Source organism: Ursus americanus, chromosome 18, assembly GCF_024610735.1.
Source record: "Ursus americanus isolate L20-20 chromosome 18, mUrsAme1.1.p, whole genome shotgun sequence".
Classification (NCBI taxonomy): Eukaryota; Metazoa; Chordata; class Mammalia; order Carnivora; family Ursidae; genus Ursus; species Ursus americanus.
In genome coordinates, this window is record NC_142144.1 from 16,999,145 (window position 1) to 17,012,330 (window position 13,186).

The following is a 13,186-nucleotide window of genomic DNA, read 5'->3' on the forward strand; positions in this document are numbered from 1 at the left end:
CAGAATTGCCAGAAGCACCTGTGTTTCAGTTTCCCCATTCAAAACTGTGAACGACACACCTCACCAGGTAGTTAGGAGGCATAAATGACTCAGGATCAGCCACACAGTGCTGAGAACCTGGCTTGGGGCCTGGCACTCAGGACATCTCAAACAGGACACTGAACATCTTCGTTAAGAAAGAAAGAGAAATATTCCATAGGCGGCATCTACCCTGCAGGACCCTGAGAAGCTTCTCAGCATGCCTGTTGGCCGGCCACCTGGATTCTATAACTTGGGCCCTAACCAGGGGCTTGCAAAAGTCACACTGGAAACTGGGGATACAGACATTAGCCCCAAACTTCTTTGGGCCTCCCTGCCGCCTTCTGAGCAGATGCGGGGCCCTCACAGCGCCTGAGACCCACAAAAACATTGGGAGACTGGCTTAGTTGGAGTGTCTTAATGGCCTGCTCTCTAGCCAAAACGATTCCTAGCAGAAAAGGCAAGGGTTTTGGCATCAAGCAGATTTGGATTCAGTTCGGACTCTAATGCACCCTCTCCGTGGCTTTGGGCACCTCACTTAACCTGGCTGTGCCTCCGTTTCCTTCATCGGTGAAATGTGATAATGATACCTTCTTTTCAGCTGGGAACAGTCAGTGAACCCACGCACTGCTGCCAAACAACCAGCAGTGAATAAATGTTGTTATATGCCTTGGTGAGTGGAAGAGTTAAAGCCACAAAGTGCCTTTCTAGGAGAAGATATTCGTGGAGGGCCTACTGGGCCAGAGATGGAGGAGATAATGAGAGAGAGAGGACTCTGTCCATTCCCTTTAGAGCAGAGATGCTGAAGGACGGAGGTGACATGGGGCTGGCCCACTGGCATACCATGGAACGGTGGAAGAGTCCACCTGAGTCCTTGTCAAGGGGCCCTTCACATTTTATTACACTGCATCCCCATGGCCCAGGTCAGCAGCATCACCAGTGGCTGAGCAGGAGCCGGGCCCTGCGTCTGAGTTTGTAATCAAAAGCAGCCTTGAGACTTGGGGAGGCGGCTCCAAAGGCTGTTGCTCTGCCGGGCTGAGACAGGCTTGAGGCCAATATCAGCGGCTCTGGGCTCCTGACAGCAGGTGTGGATGATGAATGCGCAGCTTAACGTGATGGAGCAAATTGATCATTGCATCACCGACCACAACTTATTCATTTCTGCAAAGAGGGCAATTCATTACCCTGCATGTCACACTGCCCATGTCATCGCCAGAGATAAAAGTCCGAGGCCTTAGAGCCTGTGCCTCTCACCGCATCTCACCTCTTCTTAATGGGAGGGCAAGGATGCTGAAACAGAGCGTCGGATGCTCAAGGCTTCTCCGGGGTCCTCCTTCTCCTGCCCAGAGCCCCGGGGCCATTTCTCTTCCACCAGCAAATGAAGAAGAACAAACCGCAGGGGCTTTGGAAGCAATCAGCAAGAGCAACTGAGCTGCAACTTTAACGCCAGGCTTGTATTTGCTGGAGAACGATGTTGAGAAGGATTCTGAGGCTGCATGTGGGCTCAATAAAAGTGAAAGCCAGAATCAATGGGTGATGTGTGCAGTGGGGTCTAGAAGGAGTCAGACATACACCACGGGTAATCCTCCCTCCAGAGATGGTTGGACTGTTGTCATACAGCCCTCTGGTTCTGGCAGATGCTTCGCAGCATTAAGAGCAAACTAGAAGGCAGGTAACAATCAGGTGTGCATTATAGACAGTTAATGAACATTGACATTTTCTTCTGTCGAGCAGTGTCGCAGCTCTGACCCACTGTAGCACAACCCCCGGGTTTGTCCAAATAAATTCCTGGGTAAGTGGCAAGAAATGTAACACTCGTCAAATTGCTCAAGTTATTCTGGCTTGTAATATGTGAAACTGCGGGGTCTCAACCCAGGTTTTAGATAATTTGCAAGAAACAGTCCTAGTAACAAATTACTCAAGCTTGAAAATATCTTCTCTCTTAAAGGGATTTTTTTGCTATGTTATGTTAGTCACAATTCAGTACTTCAGTAGTTTTTGATATAGTGTTCCATGATTCATGATTTTTTTAAAGAAGGTAGTGTATTCAAAGGTATAGGTAAAATCCTAGTCCTCGCTTGGATTTGGAAATGCTCTCTGGAGTGGAAGACAGAAAAGTGGGATCATAGATTATTTGCTGATGAAAACTTGCACGCACCATTCCCCACTGCCTACATCGCTGAACTTCTGCCACTAAATCAACACCTGGGCTTCGTCCACATCCACCCCTTTCCCAGTGATCTCCGGGATATGGCCCTTCCTGCATAAGACAAGTTCTTCTGCCTGGGTTCTGGATCCCATGCCCTCAGGTTTATTGAAGGACCTTGTCCTAGTGATTATACCCTCCTTCTCCTTGATCTTTGCAATAGGAACCACTCTGGCTTCACAGTCAGCATAAAAGCCAGCCCTAAACAGCTTAGCTGTAAATAGAAACCTAGAGGTTTTCATGACTGGAGATGACTGTGGCAGAGATGGGCTCACGTATGGCGGTATCCAGAGACAAGCCCTCTTTCTCTCCCTCTCTCCCACCCTCCCTCCCTCTGTTTCTTACCGCAGCTCTTGTCTCTGTGCTGACCACATTATTCCCATGTCCTCCATATGGTATCTGGAAACATATGCTTACATCTGGAACATAAAGGAAACAATTTCTTTTCTTTTGTGTGTTGTGTAAAATCCCAGGGAAAAAATTCTATTGGCCCAGCCAGGTGCATACGCCCTTCTCTGGGACAAGTACTGCTAAAGGAGATCGGGTAGTCCGATTGGTCCAATCTGGCATATGCTGTGGCCAGGATGGCAAGGTGCTCACATAATTGCCCCCTCTCCTCCCTTAGCCATATGCAGTAAGAGGTAATTCTGGAAAATTCTCAGCTTGCTGAAAAATAGCTTCTTATAAATAGCCCGTGATTCTTAACCAGGGACAATTTTGTCTCCCTCCTCTGCCCCCCTCCCCAGGACATTTGGCAATGCCTGGAGATGATTTTGGTGGTCACAACTGGGAGGTGCTCCTAGCATCTAGTGGGTAGAGGCCAGGGATATAGTAAGCTTTCTACAGTACACAGAACAGTCCCCCACAACAAAGAACTGAATAACCCAAAGTATCGTTAGTGTGGAGATTGAGAAATCCTGGGCCCTTCTCTTAGCACTATCTCCTTCACTTTTGATTGCCTTGCATATCCTCTTATAGACCTCCCTGAGAGACTATCCAAACTCCCAACTGATGCTGAAATAACCATCACCCAAAAAAAGAAATGCCAATTATTGAGCATTTACCATATGCCAGGCAATGGGCTAAGTGTGTTTCGTGCAGCTGCCATGTCTAATCCTCACAAAGGCATTAGAAGTCAGGTACGGTTGTTGTCTGTAAAGTCACACATCCGTCTTATAGGACAAGCCACGAATCACATGCAAATCTGATTCCAAAATCTGTGCCTTTAACCGCTAAGCAATAAAGACTCCATCACTTCTGGAACCTAACCATAGCTACCAAGAAGCTATGAGGGTAGGCTTCATCCTTCCTCCTCCTCCTCACCTTGCCCACTTGGACTTTAACACCTCCCAGAATTGGATGTGCCTTGATCCTGCCACCAGGCCCTCATACCTGCACAGACTCTGGTATAGTCTCAGCTCATTGTCTTCTCTTCCCCGCTCCCCACCCCCAGAAGAATGGGGATCTCAGCCTTCTATGAAGCAGGGTTCTATCAGGGACAGAGGACAGGAAGAGGGGAAGGGAATCAATATTTCTCTAGGATATTTTCAAACAGTGATATAGAACTCAAGTAAAATTAAAAAAAATTAAAAAAAATATATAATCAGTTTATATTACTTAGAAGCAACAAATGATCTGGGCACTGGGACTGCCATATAAATAGAAACCGTGTGCTCCATAGCCCTTTGGATGGCCACCAAGCACAGAAGCATATTGGTGTTTGGCAGACTCAGTTGACCTTGGATCTCTCTTTTTCATAAAGTATTTATTAACAGTTTATTGGAATCTATATGAGAAGTGCTATAATCTAATTAAGGTTGTTATGATACAAAAATTAACCAAAATACTCCTGTCTGTCTCTCTGTCTTTGACACAAACACACACATACACACAAGTACGTATAAAAACTCCCAACTACTGAAGGTAAAGAGCCTGGGAACAGCAACCCTCCTCCCCTCCCACACACGACACACACAATAGCACTGAGCATACCTAGTGTCCTGACCTTGGTTCCTAAATACCACTTGCACTAAAAGGAATCTGGATGAGGAAAACAAAGCATCCTGTATCAGGAGGCAAGTCAGAAAGTTGGGGGACATGCGCAAGGTCACAGGAGCCAGCTTCAAGAAATCTACTGGACAAATCTTGTACAATTTGAGCATCAAAATAAAAAAATATATATGGTAACATATAACCCAGTCAGTAATGTAGGAAACCACCATTCAATACTAATATACATTAATAAGTGAATACTTGAATGTTTGATGAGGAAAGAGATATTGCAGTAGTTTCAAAGTACATCTCTACAGAGGACTTAATAATTGCAGAGGGGAAAAAACTTACTTTAGTAGAGAACATTGGCAGACAACTTCCGTGGAATGTGTAAAGTGAGGATCACTCTGAATGAGATAAATCGAAGCCCTATGCCACCTGATAGGACGCCCTGACATAGAAACATGACTTCTTTGATATTCCTATCCGGAGATGTATCACCTGACCAGGAAGAAGCGTCAGACAAGCCCTAACTGAAAGGGGATGGTATTCAAAAGCTTCAGGATTATAAAGGACAAGAAAAAAATGAGGGCACATTCTGGATTGAAGACTAGAAGACATGACCCATGTAGATGACACATGATTCTGGCCTGGATCCTTTTCCCTCAAGGATATTTTTTGGGACATTTAGCAAAACTTGCATGGTGCTTGAGATTTCTCTAGTAGTGATGTTTCCATGTTAATTTCCCGATTTTGATGATTATGTTGTTATACATGAGACTGTTTTCCTTTGTAGAAAATATGACCGGGGATGTTTGGGGCCATGGAGAACCTGGCCAGCAACTTCCTCTCCAGTGGTTCATAGGAAACAATTCTTTCGTCTGACAGGAATGTGAAAATATTGCCTGAATCAAAATTTTATGACTTGCAAATGAGTCTGGTTTTCAGCTGGTCAAATTTGGACCAAAGAAATCTCTTTCTGGATATCTTCGAGAGTAACAAAGATGCAGCCTATCTCCCCCTACTCCCTTCTTTTAGCAGAGTATAGAGATATAAGATACACAGAGGCAGAGAAGAGAGGGAGTCATTGAAATGGAAAATCAAAGTTGTTTACACGTTAATTACTCAGTGAGATCTGCTATGTGGTCCCTTTGGGAAGGGAGAAGTATCTTCCCAGAAGAAATAACAACCTCATCAACTTAACTCAGATGTCTCTATGAGACTTCCACATTCATTATCCCATTTGTTCCTCAAACAGCCCATAGAGGCAGAATGCACAGAGAATATGGATCCCATTTCACACAGTAAGAAACTAACTCCCCCCAGAAGTTAAGTGACTTCCCAATACCACACATCTGGCAGATAATGGTTCCAGTGAATCAGACTCAGAACTGTCTGATTCCAAAGACCTTTAGAGTTCACCTACTGCCTTCCAAGATAGTACACCCGATAGTCTCCGTCAAAGAAGTCGGTTGGTCTATACCTACTATAGAGGCATCATTGCTCTCTTTTTCCCACATCCTGTATTAGCTCAATACAGTTTGGAGGACTTTGTCCCGCTGTTTCTCATCCTGAAATTTAAAGGCAGTGTCATTTCTGTAAAATGCAGGCCAACAGCTGATCACTCAGGCTAGTTGAATGCGACGGTCCAATTCTAGGAAGGGACGCGGGGAGTGGGGTTAGAGAAAAGGCTTTGCAGACAAAGATGATGCATTAATCCTCTGGTCTGGCTAGGTCCTGGGTCACTCACGGCTCCCAGGTACCCCACCCTCTTCCAGCCTCACACCCTTCCTATCTCAAGAGCTTGAGATAAGGTCCATCTCCCTTTCTTGAAGGCTCAATTCCCTGGTCTCACTGAACAACACTTTGGGAGTGGAAAGGTTTGATCGCCCCACACCCACATTGCCTTCCTATCCTTCCTTCCCGGATTCTATTTTATTGTCTACATCCTTCGTCCCAGTGCTAACAGTCGAAGATCATTATTAGATTCCAAGAAAGTTGTGTGGCTGAGGAATTTATTAATTTTGCCCTTTGGCTACAGAAAACCAATAATCGTTACCAGAGTATTTTAAAAGAGAAGGGAAGGAGGAGAGAGGGGTTTAGGTTGGGGGTGGGGCAAATAAGCAGACACTGTCTAGTTCTGAGATGCTTTTAATGTCCACAGAATCTCCCCTAGGACATCTTCCCATTTTCTCACACAGGGTTCCACATGAATTGGCAAGTAGCCTCAGGGATGGTGAAAACACTTGGTAGGAGAGAGATCACTAGGGGCTGGGGTGCTCATAAAAGGTTTCATGCAGGGGGGGGGGGCAGTTGCAGGGAGACAAAGACCCTTGGTCATGTAAAATACAGGAAGGACGTGTGTGTGTGTGTGTGTGTGTGTGTGTGTGTGTGTGTGTGTGCTGCTCAGGACTGTGATTCCATTGCTAAGAATAATATTGAACAAAGTATAATAGAAACTTCAGTAGTTGGTATTCAATGGAAGGGAAGTGGAAAGAAGAAAGGAAGGGAAGAAGGAAAGGAAGAAGGGGAGGGGACATGAATGCAGGACTGAGTGGTAAAAGGCAATGGAAGAATGAATAAAAGACCGCTTCTAAGCGTCAGTGTGATTGTGTCTTAACTTGGACTACCTGGCTCTTTCCACAACCCCGCCCCACCATCATCACCTTCAGGGAAGAGGCTAGGCTTTTCTCTGAGAAATACTGGCTGCCTGCTTGACATTCAGTCCCCCTTTCTTTGCTCCCAAAACTTATGATTCAGGGAGAGGTGAGCCCCATCCCTTTCTAGGAGCTAAGTCATGATTTGACCAAACCAGTATGGTGAATTCTCCTTGGCAGTGACTGGTCAGGGTTGGTATGTGAACCTCAGTCTGGGCCAGCGAGACAGAAGGGGGAAGGTCTTCTGGAAAGTATACCCTTGTTTTTAAGAAGGAGACAGCGTAAGCAGTGGTTGCTTTCTGATTTTGGACTTGGCTGTATCTGGCCAGGAAGGCTGAAAATGTTTTGCTTTTTGAGACCATGAAGCGAGTCATCCTGAGAGATTAGTCAACAGCCAGCACGGCAGAGTGCAGAGATGGAAAACCGAGATGCCTGATAACACAGCTGAGCTGCTGAATTGAACAACTCTGAAATCTTCCCTATCTCTGGACTTTTTGATAGAAGCAACAATACACGTGTTTATGGCTTAAACCAATTTCAGTCATGCTTTTCTGCTTCTTGGAGGCAAAGTCATGCTAAGTGATACGGCACCTCAAGCTGACGTGGGCACTTCCTCACCACGTGTGAAGCCTCATTTCCAACCAATGCTGACCCCCCTTAGAGTCCAGCCTCAACAAATTGTGCAGATTCCCTGAACACACCCCACTGTATACATTCATATCTTCGTGTGAACACACCCCACTGTATACATTCATATCTTCCTACAGCTTTTCATTCATTTCACCTTCTCTGTGTCTGTAGGGCAGATTACACCACCTCTCCCAGAACTAACTGAGGTGTCACGTCCTCAGAGAACCTTTCTACTGCCTGATCTGTGTGTCTGTCACATGAAGCTTAAGTGTATGAGTTCAGGAGACAGAATGCCTGGATTTGAATTCCCGTTTGGCCACTGGCTAGCGTTGGGACCTGCAACCTTTTGCTTAACCCTTTCCTGCTTTAGTTCCTTCCTTTTTAAAATGGAAATAATCGTAGTACCTCCCCTATAGGGTAGTTGTAAAAAATGAGATGAGCCCATAGATATAAAAGGGCTGAGAACAATGCCTGGCACATAGTAGGTGCTCTGTGACTGTTCACTGTCATGGTTCTCTTTGTCTGTTTTCACACGTGTCTTCACAATGGACAGGGAAGTCTGCAAATTCTGTGAGGGCAGAACGGTGTTCATTTCTTTCTCCTCAACACCAATCATAGAGTCATGCATTGCTAAAGTGAAGGCTTAAGGCAAAACTCACAGTCCTGTGGGATGGAATGACATGGAATGTAGTGAGATGGAAAGTGGGATGCATTGGAATGAGAAGCAGCCTGCAGACCAGGTGGGAGGCCAGTCCATCTAGAGCAAAGTACAGTGTGCAGAGCTAAGCCTTACTGTGTGTAGTGTTTTGAATGTCAGGCCAAGGGTATGGATTTTATGTTGAAGAAATTAGGGAAGCATTGACGACTTTGCAGAACAAACAAGTATATCCAGAAGAGAAATCCATCCTTTGGTTTTTAGTGGGTGTTGAGATGTAATTTACATGCCATGACACTCACTCATTTTGAGTGTACATTTCAGTGGGTCTTGGTAAGTTTACAGAGTTGTATAACCATCACCAAAATCCAATTTTAGAACATTTGAATCTGGCTTCTTTAGCAGGGTGGGTTGAACTCTAGATACTCTTCATGACCAGGCGACTTGGGAGCCCAGTTCTTATAAGTGAGGCCAGAAATGAGGAATGGGTTTCTGTCTTCACTCCCAGCCTTAGCCCTGGAAAAGTGTGGATGGACTATGACCTCTTCCTGCAGGTATATTGTGAATTCGGCCTCCCGTCTTCCCCCTGAGCTCCAATGTGTATACATAATTCATTAAGTACCTTTTCCCCACTTGCCTCTCTCCCCAATCTTCAAGCTCCTTGATGTTTAGAATCACAGCTAGTTGACTTTTTTCTCCCCAGTTCATTCCTAGTGGCAGCAGGACCTGGCACATAGTAGGTAGAGAGCTAAGATGTTTGAGCAACGCAAGCACATCATTAGTTATAATTCTGGCTTTGACTCCACTGTGGAAATGGGCTGGCATCCTATAGTGCATACCCATGCAAGTGAGGGTGTGGAAACGCTACAGGGGACAGGAGAGCTAGGGATATAAACAGTGTAAGTTATTCCCGCCCATTTGGCAATTACAGGTGAAATGCACCAGCTCCCCTGTCTTTGGCAATTCTTCCCTCTGAGTGAAGGCCACCCGGCCATTCCTTGAGCCTCCTTGCTTTGTGTTGTGCTAAACTTGGCCTCTCATTGTTTCAATGTTCTTCACTCTGTGAGGCATCTAGAAGCGATTCTAAATGTCACACCACTTGTCTCTGGCTAGCTTCTTCAGTATAGAAAGGAGACCGGCTCAAGAAAGCCCTTGCAAGCTGTCCCTGATAGGTGGAGTGTGTGTGTGTGCGCACACGCATCAGAGCAGTGAATCAATGTGTGCAAGAAAGGCAGGGTGTTCATTGCAGGCACATATTCCTAAAATAAAAATGATGATGAGATAAGCAGCTTGAAGCTAAGGCAGCACGGGGCCAGGAGCCTGAACCGCAGAGGGCCATCTAGGTCTGGTACCCAAGAAGTCCAGGGCAAAGGGCCAAGTCATGAAAACTGGCAGAGAGGATGGGAAGCCACAGACCCCAACAGGAAGGTGGAAAGCGAGAAGTTGGAGAAGAGGGGCGGATCAGACAGGAGGCCTAGCCATGGGAGATTAGAGGGATGAGTTCAGGGGAGTTCAAGGGGAGCTGAGAGGGTAGTTAGCTGTGGTTGGAGAAGGGCCAAGGCGTAGAATGGACTTACCAGCAGTGAGAGCTCAGGGCCTGAGTGGCGGTCCTCTCATTCCCAAGTTGGCCTACTCCACTGGATAAGGAAGGGACCTCAGAGCACCAGGACCACGTTGGGTCTGTGAGTGTGTGCATGCGTGTGTGTGTGTGTGTGTGTGTGTGTGTATGTGTGATGTTCTCTTTAAATCTCTTTAGACTTTTAGAGATTGAAAGGACTTTTTTGGCTTTATCTAGTTAATTTTTTTTTTAAATAAAGAATCAGAAAGCCACAATTTTCACAATGACCTAGAGCCTTTTAATAGCAAAGCTAGGTTTGGAATCCAAGTATTTAACCTACTGGACCGGTGTTCTTTCGATTACTCTGTTCATGGTGTTTGGCTGAACATCTCGCTCTGTGTTGGTAGTACAGATCCAAGGGTCCTAACTTAGGTGCCTTACTCTGATATCATTTAGTGTGCATAGAGGCTATTCTAATGAAAATGTAATTGAGGGGCGCCTGGGTGGCACAGCGGTTAAGCGTCTGCCTTCGGCTCAGGGCGTGATCCCGGCGTTATGGGATCGAGTCCCACATCAGGCTCCTCGGCTGTGAGCCTGCTTCTTCCTCTCCCACTCACCCTGCTTGTGTTCCCTCTCTCGCTGGCTGTCTCTGTCTCTGTCAAATAAATAAATAAAAATCTTAAAAAAAAAAAAGAAAAAGAAAAGCATTTTTGGGGCACCTGGGTGGCACAGCGGTTAAGCGTCTGCCTTTGGCTCAGAGTGTGATCCTGGCATTATGGAATCAAGCCCCACATCAGGCTCCTGATATGAGTCTGCTTCTTCCTCTCCCACTCCCCCTGCTTGTGTTCCCTCTCTCGCTGGCTGTTTCTCTGTGTCAAATAAATAAATAAAATCTTTAAAAAAAAACTAAAAAAAAAAAGAAAAAAAAAAGAAAATGTATTTGACATCCAAATAATGTCTTTAGTTTGTTAATAGGATTAATTTCTTAGTTTTGGTATAGGTACTATGATACATGATGGTTAACTGTATGTTTCAACTTGACTGGGCCACAGAGTACCTGAATATTTAGTTAATATTATTCTGGGTGTTTCTCTGAGTGTGTTTTTGGATGAGATTAGCATTTAAATTGGTAGACTGAGTAAAGCAGATTGCCTTCCCTAGTGTGGGTGGGCCTCGTCCAATCTGTTGATGGACTGAATAGAACAAAAGGCTGACCATTCCCCAAGTAAGAGAGAATTTTCCTGCTTGACAGCCCTTGGGCTGAGTCTTCAGCTTTTCCTGGTTCTAATGCAACCTGCCAGCCTTGGAATTCAAAATGGGTCATTGGCTCTGCAGACTTTGGACTTGCCAGCCTCTCTAACCAAGTGAGCCAGTTCATTATAACCCATTTCTTTATGTAGAATTTATAATTCTACTGGTTCTGTTTCTCCAGAGAACCCTAACTGATATACAGTTTATAAGATGTTAGCATTAGGATAGCTGGGTCAAGGGTGTCCAAAAGTTTTCTGTACTGACTTTGCACCTCTTCTCTAAATTTAAAATTATTCTACAATAAAAGGTTTCCCAAAACACCAGTCAGGCCAGAATCCCAGTATCCCTGATTATAATAATTCCCAATGAAGGGACTTCAAAGTCCTAGGAGGGAAAAGGGTCAAATTCAATGCTAAGCAATGTGCTATAACCAGGACTTCCAGATCCCCGACCAGTAGCCTGAGTTTTCTTCTCTGTTCTATCAATTTCCATCTGAATCACTGGGAAGATTAAATGCTATTTTTTCTTGTTTCTTCCCTTCCTTGTGGCACCTTGGAGCCATAAGCTTTAGGAGAGCAGAGACAATGTTTTATTTTTCCTTCCCCAGCACTCAGCACAGGGCCCACATACAGTAGGCTTTCACTAAAGGATTTTGCTTAACTTTGTCAATTTAAAAAAAAAATGACACGAATGATTTCATGTTTATCTGTATGTCTAAAATAAGCTTTATTTATTTATTTATTTATTTATTTATTTATTATTAAGGGTTAAATGTGTGAAGAGCTTTTTGCTGGGTATGAGAGATGAGGGGGTAACAACAAAGAAAAGCATGCAATCCTTGTCCTCAGGGGGTTGACAGTCCTGTGGAGGGCCAGAGGAGTTGGAAAATACGAGTAAAGCCATCATGTTTATTGAGCATTTACTATGTGCTAGCTACTATCCAGAATTTTCTATATGCCATCTCATGTCATTCTTCAATGGGGCATTGATGTTGGTACTGTCACTGTCTCCATTATGCCAGACAAGAAAATCAAGCCTGAGATTAAGTCACTGGCCCAAGGACATGATGCTAGTTAAGTGGCACACTGGGATTTGAACTCTTGATTGGCCTGCCAGCAAAGCCCGATCTCTTCACTTGTCTGTACTACAGTCATTTTGAGTTAGGGCTCTTTTTTCATACATCTGTTTTCTGTTAATATAGTGGGTACCCTAAGAGGAAGGGTCTCAGTTGTGTTTGTCTTTGTTCTTTCCAATCTTAACGCAGCTGGGCAGCACAGCAAAGAAAGGAAATGCTTGTTGAGTTGAATTAAGAGAAATAAAGCCTCGAGAAACAACGAGAGACAGAGGGAATCCCTTCCTGGGAATAGTTTTCTCCTGTCTTATTATTATTATTATTTTTAATAGCAAGAAATATCTCAGGGCGATGATCAGTTCTCCTCTGGAATTATCCCCCTGTGTACTTAAAGTAATGTATCACTATCAGTCTGAAGAAAACCATACTGTGATAATATATTGAGACCCAGATAATGTGCTATGGTTTGGGCCAATATGCTATCTTCAGATAGGGCCAAGAACTGGCCATACTCTCCCAGGCCCTGTCATATTTCAGCTGAACGGGGAGCAATGGAGAAAGACCTGAAAGCAAACTTAATGTAAGTGCTGCTTGGGGACCAGGGGGTGCTTGCTGAGGACCCCTCAGGCCCATAAAATGGCAATCATCCAGCTCTAGGGCAGTGCCATCAATCTACCTTGAGAAAGAAATGTCAGTGTTTCTGGTAGACAAAAGGAGTCACATGTTTGGGGTTGAAAGGGCATGATTTTGGAGGATGTACAACGGACCCTTGAACAACATGGATTTGGATGGCCAGGTCCACTTAGGGGCAGATTTCTTTCAATACAGTATGGTAGTGTAAATGTTTTTCATCTTCCTTACGACTTTCTTAATAACATTTCCTTTTCTCTAGCCTACTCTATTGTAAGAATATAGTAAAGAATACAGATAACCTATACCCTGTGTGTGAATCCACTGTTGATGTTATTGGTAAGGCTTCTGGTCAACAGTAGGCTGTTAGAGCAGTTAAGTCTGGGGGGAGTTGCAATTTGCAACGCCACTGTGGGTGGGCACCCCAACCCCTTTGTTGTTCAAGGGTCAACTGTATTTGGAAAGGGACAAGGAGAAGCCCCCATCATCAAGAATGTGACTTCTGTTCCTGTTTGCC

The 13,186-nt window shown here is 44.8% G+C and overlaps 1 protein-coding gene across 2 annotated transcripts in view; it reads left to right on the forward strand.

The window, feature by feature from the left end:
* ASTN2 (astrotactin 2) overlaps positions 1-13,186 on the forward strand; it is an 845,639-nt gene that overhangs the window by 423,464 nt on the left and 408,989 nt on the right. The gene's annotated exons all lie outside the window — the stretch shown is intronic.